Source organism: Hypanus sabinus, chromosome 12 (genome assembly GCF_030144855.1).
Source record: "Hypanus sabinus isolate sHypSab1 chromosome 12, sHypSab1.hap1, whole genome shotgun sequence".
Taxonomy (NCBI): Eukaryota; Metazoa; Chordata; class Chondrichthyes; order Myliobatiformes; family Dasyatidae; genus Hypanus; species Hypanus sabinus.
Window position 1 is genome coordinate 13,319,323 of NC_082717.1, and position 17,604 is coordinate 13,336,926.

Consider the following 17,604-nt stretch of genomic DNA (forward strand, 5'->3'; position numbering starts at 1 on the left):
ATAGCAAAGATTTTATCCAATAGATTATCTAAATACTTACCAAAATTCATACATATGGATCAAACAGGATTTATCAAAAATAGACAATCGGCAGATAATGTATCTGGGTTACTTAACATAATTCATCTGGCACAAAAGAGGGAGGAAATGATTGTGGCAGTTGCTTTGGATGCAGAAAAAGCATTTGATAGATTGGAATGGGATTTTTTACTTTTAAGATAATGGAAAAATATGGATTAGGAGTATCTTTTATAAAATGGATTAAAACTTTAAATACTAATCCCAAAGCTAAAATAGTGACAAATGGCCAAATCTCAACATCATTTTAGTTAACAAAGTCAACTAGACAATGTTGTCCACTATCACCTGCTTTATTTGCGTTGGTAATAGAACCATTAGCTGAATTAATTAGAACTAAGTCAGATATTATGGGTTTCGGAGTTAATCAGGAGGAATATAAGATTAATTTATTTGATGATGATGTTCCTGCTTTACCAAACTAATCCATTATATTCATTGCATAAATTAGCTTCCAGATTGGAAGAATATGGGAAAACATCAGGGTACAAAATAAATTGGGATAAAAGTGAAATTCTACCCCTTACTAAAGGAGACTATAGTCAATATCGATTAATAGCTCAATTTAGATGGCCGATAAATGGTATAAAGTATTTAGGTATAAGAGTTGATAATGATATAAAGAATTTATATAAATTAAATTATTTGCCATTATTGAAAAAAATTCAAGAGGATCTTGATAAATGGATGATGTTACCAACAACATTAACAGGTAGAGTCAATGCTGTAAAAATGAATATATTCCCTAGATTACAATATTTATTCCAAATACTATCAATACAATTACCGCAGAAGTTTTTTCAAGAGTTAAGTAAATATGTGAGGAAGTTCCTTTGGAAAGGTAAGATGTCAAGAATATCGTTGGAAAAATTGACATGGAAATTTGACCTAGGAGGGTTACAATTACCAAATTTTAAGAATTATTACAAAACAAATCAACTTAGATTTATTGCATCTTTTTTTGATGAAGATAAACCGACATGGATTAGAATAGAACATAGAATAGTAGAGCACATTACAGGCCCTTTGGCCCACAATGTTGTGCCGACCGTCAAACCCTGCCTCCCATAATAACCTCCACCTTAAATTCCTCCATATACCTGTCAAGTAGCCTCTTAAATTTCACTAGTGTATCTGACTCAGGCAGTGCATTCCACGCACCAGCCACTCTCTGAGTGAAAAACCTGCCTCTAATATCCTCCTTGAACTTCCCTCCCCTTACCTTAAAGCCATGTCCTCTTGTACTGAGCAGTGGTGCCCTGGGGAAGTGGCACTGGGTGTCCACTCTGTCTATTCCTCTTAATATCTTGTACACCTCTATCATGTCTCCTCTCATCCTCCTTCTCTCCAAAGAGTAAAGCTCTAGCTCCCTTAATCTCTGATCATAATGGCTGATTTATTATCCCTTTCAACCCCATTCTCCTACCTTCTCCCCATAGCCTTTGACACCCTGACTAATCAAGAACTTATCAACCTCTGCTTTAAATGTACCCAATATCTTGTCCTCCACAGCCATCTATGACAATAAATTCCACAGAATCACCATCCTCTGGCTAAAGAAATTACTGCTCGTCTCTGTTCAAAAAAGAGCAAAAGAAGGTGGTAAACTTCACCAGGACATGCTGGATTTGCATTTGAGCTTTCAGCATAACATTGGTTGACGACTTGCCATAATTGCTCTATTGTTCCTTATTCCTTTTGTTAATTAAGCTTTGCTCATGTTCACAATTTAAGCAGAGGTGTCTGTGATTCTGGCGTTTGATTCCTGCTGCTGTCTTTAAGGAGTTTGTACATTCACTCCTTAACCGTGTGGGTTTCCTTTAGGTGCTCCAGTTTCCTCCCACAGTCCTAAGATGTGCATTTTGGGTTAGTGAGCTCTAGACATGGTATGCTGGCGCAGGAAGCGTGGTGACACTTACGGACTGCCGCCATCACATCCTCGGACTGTGTTGGTTGTTGACGCAAAACAAAGCGTTTTATGTATGATTTAGTGTTTCGATGTGCATGTGACAAGAAAGCTAACCTTTAATAAATCCTTGGGGTTTTCAAAGGCAATGTTACAAACAGGGCTTGACACAGTTGTTTGCCATTTTGAAATGAATAATTGGATGAAATAACTCAGGACCTGCACTTGCCTTCCACATCCTTGGGACATTCCAGATCACTTTAGTTCGAATGTAAATTTATTACCAAAGTCCATACAATATATGTCACCATAAAGTACCCCGAGATTCACTTTCTTGTGGGCATTCACAGTAGAACAAAGAAATACAATAGAATCAATGAAAAACTACACACAAAGACTGACAATCAATGTGCAAAAGAAGGCAAACTGTGTAAATACAGAAAAATAAATAATACTGAAAACGTGAGTTGTAGAGCATTTGAAAGTGAGTCCATAGGTTGGGTTCAGTGATCAGTTCAGGGTTAAGGTGAGTGAAGTTATCCACACCAGTTCGGTATTGTCTACAAACAGGTTCGGTATTGTCATTTAAAGTAAAATTGGATAGGTATATGGACAGGAAAGGAATGGAGGGTTATGGGCTGAGTGCGGGCCAGTGGGACTAGGTGAAAGTAAGCGTTCAGCACAGACTAGAAGGGCCGAGATGGCCTGTGTCCGTGCTGTAATTGTTATATGGTTATACCAGTTCACGAGGCAGATGGTTGAAGCTAACGATGTACGTTTTTGAAGTGTCGAAATATGGGAGACGTGGCAACAAGCTGCAGCACAATGAATCCTCTGAGCAGCGATGTGATACTGTCCAGAGCATTTTGGTGATGTTGACTGAGATGGATCTAGTGTTCTGGCCAATGAAAAGACTGCTATGTTCCCGAGAGAACAGTCAGGGTATTGGTTTAAATTTGCATCTAATGCGTATCATTTTCATAAGCACAGACCTATAGAGGGAGTGCCTGAGTGAGTTTGTTGTGCTTGAGTCTCTATCAGTTTAAAGATTAGCTTTGTTTGTCACATGTACAGCAAAGCCCACAGTGAAATGTACAAACATACGTGATAAATAAAGTTAATTTTACTGCCTGACCCTCAATTGTAATGACATTGCACTTCTGATAATTCATGTGTTTGATACCAATCCAAAACACAAGAGATTCTGCACATGCTGGAAATCCCGAGGACCACACACAAAATGCTGGAGGAACTCTGCAGGTCAGGCAGCATCCATGGAAAGGAATAATGAGTCAGTGTTTTCAACCCCAAAGCAATTGATGCAGTTGCAAAGGAGGCACAACTGCAGCTATATTTCATTAGGAGATTTGGTATGTCACCAAATACCCTTGCAGATTTATACAGATGTACCGTGGAGAGCTTTCCAAATGGCTGCATCAGCATTTGGTATTGTGGGAGAGGGGGACGCACAGGATCAAAATAAGCTGCAGAAAGTTATAAACATAGTCAGCTCCAGCATGGGCACTAGCTTCTGTAGTATCCAGGACATCTTCAAGGACTGATGCCTCAAAAAGTCATCATCCAATTGAAGGACCCCCATCACCCAGGACATGCCCTCTTCTCATTGCTACCATCTGGAATCAGGGAGGAGGTACAAGAGCCCAAAGGCACACATTCAACCATTCAGGAATAGCTTCTTCCCCTCTGCCATCCAATTCCTGAATGGACATTGAACCCATGAACCTCACTACTTTTTTTTGTATTACTTATTTAATTTAAATAAGTAGTGCAAAAAATTATGGCATGAACGTCAATTTCTTGAACTTTCAGTTGTTTTTACCCCCCCCCCCCCCCCGCCCCACTATTCCCCATTCTGGTTTCCCCTTCTCACCTTATCTTCTTACCTGTCCATCACTTCCTTCTGGTGCTCCTCCTCCTTCCCTTTATTCCATGGCCTTCTGTCCTCTCCTATCAGATTCCCCCTCCTCCAGCCCTTTCTCTCTTTCACCAATCAACTTCCCAGATCTTTACTTCACTGTCTCACCCTCTCCTGGTTTCCACTATCACCTGCTGCCTTGTGCTTCTTCGTCCCTTCCCACCCCCACCCCGACTCACCTTCTTAATCTGACCTCTCCCCTTCCTTTCCAGTCCTGAAGAAGGGTCTTGACCTGAAACATCGACTGTTTACTCTTTTCCATAGATGTTGCCTGGCCTGCTGAGTTCCTCTGGCATTTTGTGTATGTTCCTTTAACTATTTTATGTGTGTATATATATCTTACTGTAATTCACAGTTTTGATTATTATGTATTGCTACTGCATAACAGATTTCACAACACGTGCCAGTGATATTAAACCTGATTCTGATCCTCAGATCCAACATCAGATCAAATCTTGTAAATGATGTAGATTGTTAAAGAACTGTGTGATTAACCTTGACCAGTCTCCCTTTGGTTTTATTTTCCGTATGCAGTTCTTTGCAACCATTTCTGAGATGTTTACAACTGCACTTATATTAGCAGCATTAATGTAAGGAATGTCCCAGGATATTTGATAAATAGGCTTTTATTTTCCTTACCCAGAATTCAGTGTACCTAGACTAATGGTTATGTTGTTGTTGTTTTTGGGTGGGTGATTCTGCAATTCCAGTGGGAGTCGTGCCTTTCCCAAAGTCCAATTCCTTGCTGTCATTACCCCAGCCTTTACTGGCAATGTTCAACCAGCTAGTGCGATGCAATTACAGCTTGAGGCGTTGGAGTTCAGAGCTTAATTCCAATGTCATCTGTACAGAGTTTGGATGCACGCCCTGTGAAAGGCGTGTGTTTTCTCTGCGTGCTCCAGTTACCTCTCACAGTTCAAAGACACACTGGTTAGTAGGTTATTGCATATTATCCCGTGATTAGGTTAGAGTTAAATCAGAGGGTGCTGGGTGGCACAGCTCAAAGGGCCAGAATGGCCTGTTCTGCATTATATCTCTAAATAAAATTAAATTCTCTCTTCAACAGGGGATCAGAGGTGCAGAGAGTTAGTAACTTTAAATACCTTGGTTTTATCATTTCAGAGGGTCTATACTGGGATTATCACAAAGTGCCATTACAAAGAAGGCCTCTGCCTCTGCTTAAAAGTTTTCACAGATTCAGCATGCCATCTAAAACTTTGACCAATTCCTATAGATGCACAGTGGAGAGTGTCCTAACCAGTTACATCACAACATGGTATGGAAGCACCAATGCCCAGGAACAGAAAAGCCCACAGAAAGTGGTGGATACAGCCCAGTCCACAGGTAAAGCTCTCCCCACCATTAAGCCCATCAGCTAAGGAGCTCTGCCGCAGGAAAGCAGCATCCATTATCTAGGATCCCCACCATCCAGGCCGTGCTGTCTTCTCTCTGCTGCCATCACTCTGATCTCAAGCCTCTGCTGCCTTTCAGCTATATCCACTCATGGGGGAGGCTTCAGAAGTAAACCCCAAAGTAAAAATCCGGATCTGGAGTCCCTAAGGCCATCCTACGTTGAGTTCGATGCTGACTGGCAACTCCTGTGACACCACTGGTGCCAAAAGGTATCGTTCTCTGCTGTTCTTTATGATTCATCAGCTGTACGGAGTAAACTTATTATCAAAGTACATATATGTCACCATATACTACTGTCCTGAGATTCATTTTCTTGCAAGCATTCACAATAGGTACAAGAAACACGATAGAATCAATGAAGGACCACAACCAACAGGATGGTCAAACAGCCAAACTTCCTACGACAGCACTCCGTGTAGATGGGCTTAATGGTGGGGAGAGCTTTACCTGTGGACTGGGCTGTATCTAGTACTTTTGTAGGATTTCCCATTCAAGGGCACTGGTGCTCCCATACCAGGCTGTGATGCAGCCAGTCAACATACTCTCCACCACTCATCTGTAGAAATTTGTCAAAATTTTAGATGTCATGCCAAATCTTCACAAACTCCCTAGGAAGTAGAGGCACTGCCATGTTGACTTCATAATGGCAGTTACATACTGGGCCCAGGATATGTCTTCTAAAGTAACAACACCGAGGATTTTAAAGTTGCTGACCCTCTCCACCTCTGACCCTGAATAAGAACTGGCTCGTGGACCTCCGATTTTCTCCTCCTGAAGTCAATAATCAGGACCTTGGTCTTGCTGACTTTGAGTGAGAGGTTTTGCTGTGGCACCGCTCAGCCAGATTTCCAATCTCAACCACCTTTGATTCGGCCAACAACAGTGGTGTCATCAGCAAACCTAAATATGGCTTTAGAGCAGTGCTTGGCCACAGAGACATATGTGCAAAGTAAGTAGAGCAGGGGACTAAGCACACCGCCTTGGGGTGCACCTGTGCTGATGGAGATTGTTTTTTTTAAATATTTATTCATTTACAGGATGTAGGTGTCACCAGCTAAACTAACATTTATTGCCCATCCCTAGTTGCCCTTGAGAAGGTGGTGATGAGCTGCCTTCTTGAACCGCTGCAGTGTGAGGTGTAGGTACACCCACAGTGCTGTGAGGGAGGGAATTCCATGATTTTGACTCAGCAACAATGAAGGAACGGCGATATGTTTCCCAGTCAGGATGGTGAGTGACTTGGAGAGGATTTCCAAGTGGTGGTCTTCCCAGCTATCTGCTGTTCTCATCCATCTTGATGGTGAAGGAGATGTTGTTGCCATTCTGAACTGACTGAGGTCTGCAAGTGAGGAAATCGAGGATCCAGTTGCACAAGGAGGTATTGAGACCAAGGTATAGGAGCTTATTGATTAGTTTTGAGGGGATGATGATATTGAATGCTGAGCTGTAGTCACTATTATCACACAATATTATATAGCTGATGCACTTCTAATGATATATTTTACACATTCACATATTGCTTGCAGACTATAAACTGGAAATATTTTTTCCTCTTTACCCTTGGGATCACTTTTGTTGCTTTACTCTGCACTATAGTTGTTATTAAATCGTTCTGATTTTGATCTTTAATCCCAATTCCAGCCCAGTCTTTTTTGCATTTCCTTTTTCATCGCCACTTACATTTTTTTGCAATTGTGTGGAAAGCATTCACAAACTATCTAAACACTTCTACAAAATATTGATAGGTGTTCTCCATCCCTACTGCAGTTCCCCTTCTAGTGACGTCAGAAGATTAGCAGTTGAGTTTACAACTGGGTTACTTAGATGGAAGTTACTCGAAGTGCATCCATGGGTTCTGAAGGAGGTGGCTTTGGAGATTGTGGAGGCATTGGAAATAATCTTCCAGGAATCAGTAGACTCAGGCACGGTTCTGGAGGACTGGAAGGTCGCAAATGTAGTTCCGTTGTTTAAGAAAGGGGGGAGGCAGCAATAAGAAAATTACAGACCTATTAGTCTGACATCGGTAGTTGGAAAGTTATTGGAGTTGATCCTCAAGGATGAGATTATGAATTGCCTTGAGGTGCATGACAAAATAGGCCCAAGCTAGCATGGTTTCATGAAGGGAAGATCCTGTCTCACCAACCTATTGGAATTTTTTGAGGTAATCTCAAATAAGATTGACAAGGGAGAGGCTGTGGATGTTGTGTATTTGGATTTCCAAAAGACCTTCGATAAGGTGCCACATAAGAGGCTGCTTAATAAGATGAGGGCCCATGGAATTACAGGAAGGATATTGGAATGGGTGAAGCATTGGCTGATAAGCAGAAAGCAGAGAGTGGGAATACAGGGATCCTATTCTGGTTAGTTGCTGGTTACTAGTGGTGTTCTGCAGGAGTTGGTGTTGGGGCCTCTTCTTTTTAAACTGTATATCGACGATTTAGATTATGGATTAAATGGTTTTGTGGCTAAGTTAGCGGATGACACCAAGATAGGTGGAGGAGCAGGAAGTGTTGAAAAAAAGGAAAGGTTGCAGAGAGACTTGGTTAGTTTAGGAGAGTGGACAAAGAAATGGCAGACGAGATACAATGTTGAGAAATGTACGGTTGTACATTTTGGAAGAAGAAACAATAGGGCAGATTATTATTTAGATGGGGAGAAAATTCAAAAATCGGAAGTGCAAAGGGACTTGGGGGTCCAAGTGCAGGATACCCTAAAGGTTAACCACCAGGTTGGATTGGCAGTAAGGAAAGCGAATGCTACGTTGGCATTCATTTCAAGAGGAATAGTGTATAAGAGTAAGGAGGTGTTGATGAGGCTCTATGGGGCACTGGTGAGACCCCATTTGGAATACTGTGTGCAGTTCTGGGCCCCCTATCTTAGAAAGGATGTGCTGATGTTGGAGAGAGTTCAGAGAAGATTCACTAGGATGATTCCTGGAATGCAGGGACTAACATATGAGGAGCATTTCTCGGCACTTAGATTGTATTCATTAGAGTATAGAAGAATGAGAGGGGATCTCATTGAAACATTTCGAATGTCGAAAGGGTTGGACAGAGTAGGTGTGGAAAGGCTGTTTCCCTTGGTGGGTGAGTCCAGGACAAGAGGTCGCAGTCTTAGAATTAGAGGGTACCCATTTAAAACAGAGATGAGGAGAAATTTTTTTAGCCAGAGGGTCGTGGATTTATGGAATTCGTTGCCACATACAGCTGTGGAGGCCCAATCATTGAGAGTGTTTAAGGAGATTGGTAGGTATCTATTTAGTCAGGGTATCAAGGGATATGGGGAAAAAGCCGGAAATTGGAACTAGATGGGAGAATAGTTTAGCTCATGGTGGAGTGGCAGAGCAGACTCAATGGGCCGAATGGCCTACTTCTGCTCCTTTGTCTTGTGATCTTGTGATCTTGTGATCGATGGAAAGCAGGAATGAAGCAACTGTGGCCAATCTGATATGAAAATGTTTAAGGAAAAATTATTACAGACGGGTCTTTACAAAAATCTGTTTCTAAAGGTTAGATTTATTTATTAATTACAGATGTACATCAAAACATCCAGTGAAATATGTTGTTTGTACACTGGCTGAACGCCCAATTTGGTGTGGTCTTTCATTATTTTTATTATGGTTATTATTCTATGGATTTATTGAGTAAGCCTGTAAGAAAACGAATCTCAGGGTTGTATTTGGTGCTATATATGTATTTTGATAATAAATTTATATTGAACTTTGAACAGCGAACACAATCTGAGGGTGCACTGGGGGCAGCCCACAAGTGTTGCCATACCTTTCACCGTCAACACAGCTCACCCACAATGCTCAGCAGAGCAACACACAGCCAACATACAACCAGCAACAAATGAGGCCCTCCACTGGATGGGGTCAACCGTGGAAGTTGCATCCCAGCTGTCTACGTGATATGCAAGCCAGTACACAGTCCGGGGCAGTATGATATGGGGAGCTAACTGTTGCCATGCTGCAAGTTCTCCCTCTCTATGCAGCTAATGAATTCAAAGGAACGGCAGAGACTGATACGATTTGTCACCAGCTGTTGTACAGGAGTTGTCAGTCAGGGTTGAACTCAATGTAGGACTGCCTTAGGGACTCCAGCTCCGGAATTTCCCTCAAAGTTTACTCCTGAAGTCTTCCCTATAAGTGGGTGTAGCCATAAGACAGCGGAGGTTTGGGATCAGAGTTTTCCTTATCCGAGATGTGCTGCCAACCACGACTGACGAGCCCCATTTGCCCAAAGCAATTGGTTTTAAGGCACCAGTTACCCACCTTTGCCCCTTTTCCTGTCTGTTGCAATGGTTCCATTGGGCTTAATAGTTAAGCCAGGAGCTGGTCTTGGTTGTCAGAGGCTATTAGAGACACTGGGAGCATTTAATAGGTCCTGTGAGCTTGTCCCACTACCACTCGCAGCTATAACAACATTAAGGTACAAGCAACAACAGTAAAACAAGCCCCTTCCCCACTCCTGCAACCCAGCACACAGACTGCCTCCAGTGCCCATAAGTCAATTTTGTCTGTAGATTGGAGAATACACAAAAATTACATAATATGGTAACTGCAGTATTGTAATAACTGGTATCTAAAGTACCTAAGAGCATGAAGAAATAACAAGTTTTAACAGTTGGAGAGAAAGAAGAAAACTAGTTCTAGGAAAGTGGCGGTAGCTGTCCGTCATGTCCAACCGGAACAGGGAACTTGTGCGGGAGGGTTTTTAAAGTGGAAAAGCTGCTGCACTGGGGCAGTTCCACTCCCTCGACCTTGGAGGTCTGAGTCCAGGAGCACGAACAGGCGTCACAACTGGAGTCTTCCTTGGTTGCCGGGGATAACCATAACTTCTGTGCTTCGTCACATCCTTCACTCTGCACGGAGCATTTCAGAGTCACATTCTTGGCCATTGGATCCCACTGTAGATCTCATCCACCCAGTCCACTGGAGGTGAGTTTGCATGCAAGGACAGGCGCGTCCCTATCTCACTGAGGCATGAGACCCACTAGCCGTCCTCAAGTGGTTTAGCCCACTTGTCAAAGCAGTGTCCCCAATGTGGCTTCTGCTGTTTGCAAGCTGCTACTTGGAGCCACAGGTGAAAGCTGAGAATCCGGTGGGAACCAAAGGTGAGTGAGTTGCCTCAGAATGGGCACAGCAAGCCCCTTCACCAGAGGTGCACCCCCTACACCCTGGGAATTCTAGGAATGAACATATGTACAAGCATCATACTTTAACAATGTAATGAGGAGTGGGCACCCATAGGTCAGGCATCCATAACCTGCAGGAGGGAAGGAGCACCTCACACCCCCATATCTCCACCCGCCAGTTGTGTTTACAGGACAAAATCCCATCATTCCCATCGCTCCATCCACCACACCTTGTACACTCCTTTTCACCTTGTCAACAACCCTAATATCTCCCATAAGAAGGTTCTGAAAACACTCAGCAGGTGAGTTGGTACCTGTGAGGAGAGAGAGGAGCGGAGTTAACAATTCAGATCAATGAGCCCATCAAAATTAAAGTTAGTGCCGGGGAGAAGCATGTACCTCAGTCTTAAGCAGTAACAGACCTGTGCCCATATTTACTGCCAAGGAGTTCTACGTCACAGAAACTGGCCAACTCGTCCATGCCATGCCTAGTCTCACCCAACCTCAGTGGAAAAAGCCTGCTTGTGTTTATCCTATCTATACCCCTCATAATTCTGTATACCCCTATCAAATCTCCCCTCAATCTCCTACGCTCTAGCGAATAAAGTCCTAACCTATTCAACCTTTCCTTACAATTCAGTTCCTCAAGTCCTGGTGACATTCTTGTAAATAGGGAGCCACAGTACCGTAGCGGTTAGCGTAACGCTATTACTGTTGGGGGCACTCCGGAGCTCGGAGTTCAGTACCAGTGCCCTTCTGCCAGGAGTCTCCGTGTGTCCTCACCATGGAATGTGTGGGTCTCCTTCTGTTCCTCCGCTTTCCTCCCATAGCCCAAAGATGTACTGGGTAGGTTAAATGGTCGTTGTAAATTGTCTTGTGATTAGGTTAGGGTCAGTCAGGTTTGTCAGGGGTTGCTGGGGCAGTGTGGCTCGAAGGACCAGAGGGGCCTACTCTGCATTGTATCAGTAAATAAATAATCTTTCTGCAAAATCTTTCAGTCTTATTGATACTTTTCATGAAAGTAGGTGACCAGAACTGTGCACAATGCTCCAACTCAGGCCTCACCAAGAACTTATATGATCCCAACATGACATTACAGCTCCTGTACTAAAACTTTGATTTATGGTCAATGTGCAAAAAGCTCTCTTTACAGCCCTATCTACCTGTGATGCCACTTTCAAGGAATTATGGATCTGGATTCCAAGATCCTTCTGTTCTACCACATTTCTCAGTGCCTTACCACTCACCATGTAAGTCCTGGTTTTCCCTCCCAAAAATGCAAATCCTCACACTTGTCTGCATCAAACTCCATCTGCCACTTCTCACCCCACTTTTCCAGCTGGTCTCAGATTCTGCTGCATTCTGATAGCATTCCTCACTGTCCACTACACCCTCAATCTTGGTGTCATCCACAAATTTGCTGATCCAGTTCATTGAAAATATGCTATTGTTGGCAAATATCAAAGTAAAATGTATTATCCTTTCTGATACCACCAAAATTGGCCTTTCTCCAAATAAGATATCAAGCCGAGGACCAGACCTATGCTTCTCCATAATTACCTGAAACTAATGGCATTATGGTTACAAGAGGCAAAGTGTTTCCCCTTCAGAAACTTCTGCCACCTGCCCTGTCATTTTCCCTAGTAGGAGATTTAATATCATACTCTATCCAGTTGGGACTTTTATATTCAGAACACATTTGACCAACTATCCACCTTGCTGTTCTACAATATGGGAGTCACAGTCAATATGTGGAAAGCTATAATCACCTACAATCACAACTGCAAGTCTGTGATCTCTCCACAAACTTGCTCCTTTAAATCCCCCTGATCTATAATATAATATAATCTATAATATAATCCCATTGATGTGGTGAGATCCAATGTAGATTGGGAGACTGCTTCCCCAAGCACATATACTCCATCCACCAGAAAAAGCAAGTTCTCCCAGTGGCCACCCATTTTAATTCTACTTCCGATTTCCATTCCGACACACCAGTCCATGGTCTCCTCTACTATCACAATGAGGTTGGAGGAGCAACGCCTGTCTGGGTAACCTCCAACCTAATGGCACAAGCATCAATTTCTAGAACGTCTGGTAATGCCTGCACCCCTCCATCATTCCTTCTCCCTTATCACCTTGCCCGTCCCTCGCCTCCCTCTGGTGCTCCTCCCCCTTTCTTTTTTCCATGGATTCTGTCCTCTCCTATCAGACTCCCCCTTCTCCAGCCCTGTATCTCTTCCACCAATCAAATTCCCAGCTCTTCCCTTCACCCCTCCCCCTCCCAGTTTCACCTATCATCTGGTGTATCTTGCTCCCCTCCCTCCGCATTCTTACTCTGACTCCTCATCTGTTCTTCTCCAGTCCTGATAAAGGGTCTTGGACTGAAAAATCGAATGTCCTTTTTTCCATAGGTGCTGCCTAACCTGCTGAATTCCACCAGTGTTTTGTGTGTGTTGCTCAGATTTCCAGCATCTGCAGATTTTCTCTTGTGGACATTTTGGACCAAGACCCTTCAGCAGGACCAGAGAAAAAATAGATGAGGCGCATCTTTCAAATCAAAGTGCCCCAGTGTCAATAACAAATACGAGGTTGTACAGGTGCTGGAGGATCTCAGCAGGTCAGGTGGCATCTATGGAGAGGAATGAAGAGTCGACGTTTTCAGTTGAGATCTTTCAGCAGAACTGGAAAGGAATGGGGAAGAAGCCAGAATAAGGTGGGGAGAAAGGAAGGAGTACAAGCTGGCAGGTGATGGGTGAAGCCTTTGAACTCTGAAACTCAGTGAGGGGATAGGTAAGTGGGTGCGAGGGTGGGTGGGAAATGAAGTGAGAAGCAGGGGGGTGATAGGTGGAAAAAGTAAAAAACTGAAGAAGGAATTGGACAGAGAAGCCAATAAATTGGTTTTGAAATACAGTTTAAGAAAAAATGTTTAAAACTGTTGAGGCTATTTGATACAGCAAACTTCCACAAGTCATCTCAAGCTACTGACCCAAAGTTCGCAGTTTGAAGAGATCTGGTATTTCACAAAAACACTTGTAAACTTCTACGGATATACCATGGTGAGAATTCTAACTGTCTGGTATGGGGGGGGGGGGGGAGGCGTTGTGGGGAGCTACTGCTCAGGATCAAAGTAAGCTGCAGACAGTTGTAAAGGCAGTCGACTTTTTCATCAGCACTAGCCTCCACAGTATCCAGAACATCTTTAAGAAGCAATTCCTCTAAAAGGCAGCATTCATCATTTAGGACCACCATCACCCAGATTATGCCTTCTGCTCATTGCTACCATCAGGAAGGAGGTACAGGAGCCTGAAGGCACACACAGCTTCAGAAACAGCTTCTTCCCTTCTGACACCAAATTTCTGAATGGACATTGAACCCATGAACACTACCCCACTACTCTTTTATTTCTATTTTCCACTATCTAATTAATTTAACTATTTAATGCATATATATACTTACTATAATTCAGTTTTTAAATTATCAATTGCATTGTACTGCTGCAAAGTTAATAAATTTCACAACATATGCCGATGATGTTAAACCTGATTCAAATTTGTATCATTACTATGAAACTAACAAGCTTTTGAGTGCACAAATGCCCAGTTAAAAACAACAACCCAGCTGTTTCTGACAGGAATTCCTCATGGTGTGCAGTGTTGCACCCCTCTCTAAAAGTCTAGACAAATTCTGCAACAAAATATTCCTCTGGGAGAATATTTTACAAATATTGGATGAGGTGCATTTCGTAACAGCCATAATTACTGGTAACCTCTCTACCCCCTAAAAATTAAATCAAATTGTGACTTGCTCAAATTTTTTCAAAAGGCTATTTTAGAAGGTTTTAAGATTTAATTAAATCTTGTGGATGCTCCAGTATTTCATACAGGTAAATGTTTAAAAAATTATGATTTTTCATACCTGCGTTGGTATCATCAATTCTGCTGAACACCAAAGATCACTTAAAGTTACATTACCAAGAACTAATCACAGATCTTTGTCACTGAACAAAACATGCTTACAAAGAATGTTTTTGTTTTTATTAATAGAATATAAGCTAATCTGCTTTGGTGATACTAGGGATGAGATGTCCAGGCCCGAACACTCCTACACAAGAGAGCGTATTCTTTGTCTCTGCTGGCAGATTGATACTTAACAGATCCCATGCTACACTTGGAGAATCCAAGGCAGTATGCTGCCTTGGCTGCATACTGATAATCTGGAAATTAGTTTTAACAAGGCCAATTAGCAAAGATCAAGAATCAAAACACTTAAGAAATGAGTACAGTGAGTGCTTGAAACAATTTGGAGCAAAGCCAAGTCCATATAATACTGTAATTGTCTACACAACAACTAAACTCAAAAACTCTTCCTTTATTCAGTGCTCAGTTGCACCATACAGGAATGAGAAGTCATATTGTTACAAATCGGTGAAAATTTGCAGTTGCTGGAAATCCAAGCGACGCACACAAAATGCTGGAGGAACTCAGCAGGACAAGTAGTATCTATGGAAAAGAGTAGAGTTGATGTTTTTAGGCCAAGACCCTTCATCATTACTGGAGAAAAAATATGAGATAAGAACATAAGAAATAGGAACAGGAGTAGGCCATTTGGCCCAACGAGCTTGCTCTTCCATTCAATAAGATCATAGCTGGCCTAGCCATGGTCTCATCTCCACCCTTCTGCCCTTTCCCCATAACCTTTAATTCCCATTCTATTCAAAAATCTGTTCTCTTGTATATATCTTTCCTGAGGTAGCCTGCCCTGCTTTATTGGGCAGAGAATTCCACAGATTCATCACCCTCTTGGAAAAGCTGCTCCTCATCTCCGTCCTAAATCTACTCCCCGGAATATTGAGGCTATGTCCCCTAGTTCTAGTCACACCTACTAGTGGAAACAACTTCCCTGCCTTTATCTTATCTATTCCTTCCATAACTTTGTGTTCTATAAGATCTCCTTTCATTCTTCTGAATTCCAGTGAGTACGGCCCCAGGCAACTCAATCTCTCCTCATAGTCTAACCCCCTCAGCTCTGGAATCAACCTGGTGAATCTTCTCTGCACCACCTCCAAAGCCAGTATTTTCTCAAGTGAGGAGATCAGAACTGCACACAGTACTTCAGGTGCAGCCTCACCAGTACCCTGTACAATTGCAGCATAACCTCCCTACTCTTAAATTCAACCCCTCTAGCAATGAAGGCCAACATCCCATCTGCCTTCTTGATAGCCTGCTGCACCTGCAAACCAACCCTTTGTGATTCGTGCACAAGCACTCCTAAGTCTTTCTGCACAGCAATGCTGCATTTCTTTTACCATTTAAATAATAATCTGCTCTTCCAGTTTTCCTTCCAAAGTGGATGGCCAACATTGTACTCCTTCTGCCAGACCCTTGCCCACTCATTTAATCTATCTATATCTCTCTGCAGGCTCTCTGTATCCTGAGCACAATTTGCTTTTCCACTCAATTTCGTGTCGTCAGCAAACTTAGATACACTACACTCAGTCCCCTCTTCCAGATTGTTAAGGTATATTGTAAACAGTTGCGGGGCCAGTTCCAACTCCTGCTGCACACCGCTCATCACTGATTGCCAACCAGAGTAACACCCATGTATCCTATCTCTCTGCTTTCTATTAGTTAAACAATCCTCTATCCATGCTAATACATCACCCCAACTCTATGCATCTTTATCTTATAATAAGTCTTTTGTGTGGCATCTTATCAAATGTCTTCTGGAAATCCAAGTAAATAACATTCATCTGTCTCCCTCTATCCACTGCGCTCATTATATCCTCAAAAAACTCCAGCAAGTTTGTCAAACAGGATCTGCTTTTGCTGAATCCATGCTACATCTGCCTGATGAATTTCTTTTCAGATGCCTTGCCATTTCTACTTTACTGATAGCTTCAAACATTTTCCCAAATACAGATGTTAAACTAACTGGCTTATAGTTACCTGCCTTTTGCCTACGTTCTTTTTAAAACAGTGGTGTGACATTAACCGTCTTCCATTCTGTTGGTGCCTGCCCAGAGTCCAGAGAATTTTAATAAATTGTCATCAAAGCTTCTACTATAACTTCTGCCTTTACTTTCAGTACCCCAGGATGAATTCCATCAGGACCAGGGGACTTTATCTATCTTCAGACCCACAGGTTTGCTCAGCACTACCTCTTTAGTGAGATATTGTATCAAGGTCCTCATCTCCCATCGCATCCAAAAGGGGATGAGAAACATTGTCCCAAATTGCTAGGATTTTCTGTAAGGTCCTTTGTTCTACCACAGCCTCAGTGTGTTCAGTTTGACTCCTATAACACAACCAGCCTTTCTAATCAGCTTATTAAACCTGCTGGCATTACCCGTGTTGATACCATTGCACCAGCACACCACCGCATAAAAGATTGTACCGGCGACAACTGCCTGGTAGAACATGTGAAGGAGCGGCCTGCATACTCCAAAAGACCTCACTCAGACTCCTTAGGATTTAGAGTGACTGTGGTCCTTCTTGTACATCGCCTCTGGTTTGGTTCTCCACTCTAGTCTGTCATCCAGGTGCACTACCAGGTACTTTTTGGTCCTCACCATCAATAGTAACAGGGAGCAGTGCAGGCTTAGTCTTCCTTAAGTCCATCACCATCTTCTTTGTCTTACTGATGTTAAGCTGCAGATGATTCAGCTTGCACCATTGGACAAAGTCCACCAGGACCCTGCATTCATCCTCCCTTTGTCAGAAGAAGGTGGGGGGAGGGGAAGGAGTACAATGTGGTGGGTGATAGGTTAAACTGGGAAAGGGGTCAGGTGAATTAAAGAGCTGTTAAGTCAATTGGTGAAAGAAATAAAGGGCAAATCTGATAGGAGAGGACAGAAGGCCTTGGAAGAAAGGGGAGCACCAGAGGGAGGTGATGGGCAGGTAAGGAGATAAGGTGAGGGGGGAAATGAGAATGAGGAACGGTGAAGGAGAGGGGGTGGGTAATTACTAGGTTCAAGAAGTTGATGTTCTTGCCATCAGTTTGGAGGCTACCCGGACAGAATATAAGGCATTGCTCTTCCAACTTTAGTGTGGCCTCACTGCAGCAGTACAGGAGGCCATGTCAGAATGGAAATGGGTAATAGAATTAAAATGGGGGCCAACCACCAGGAGATCCC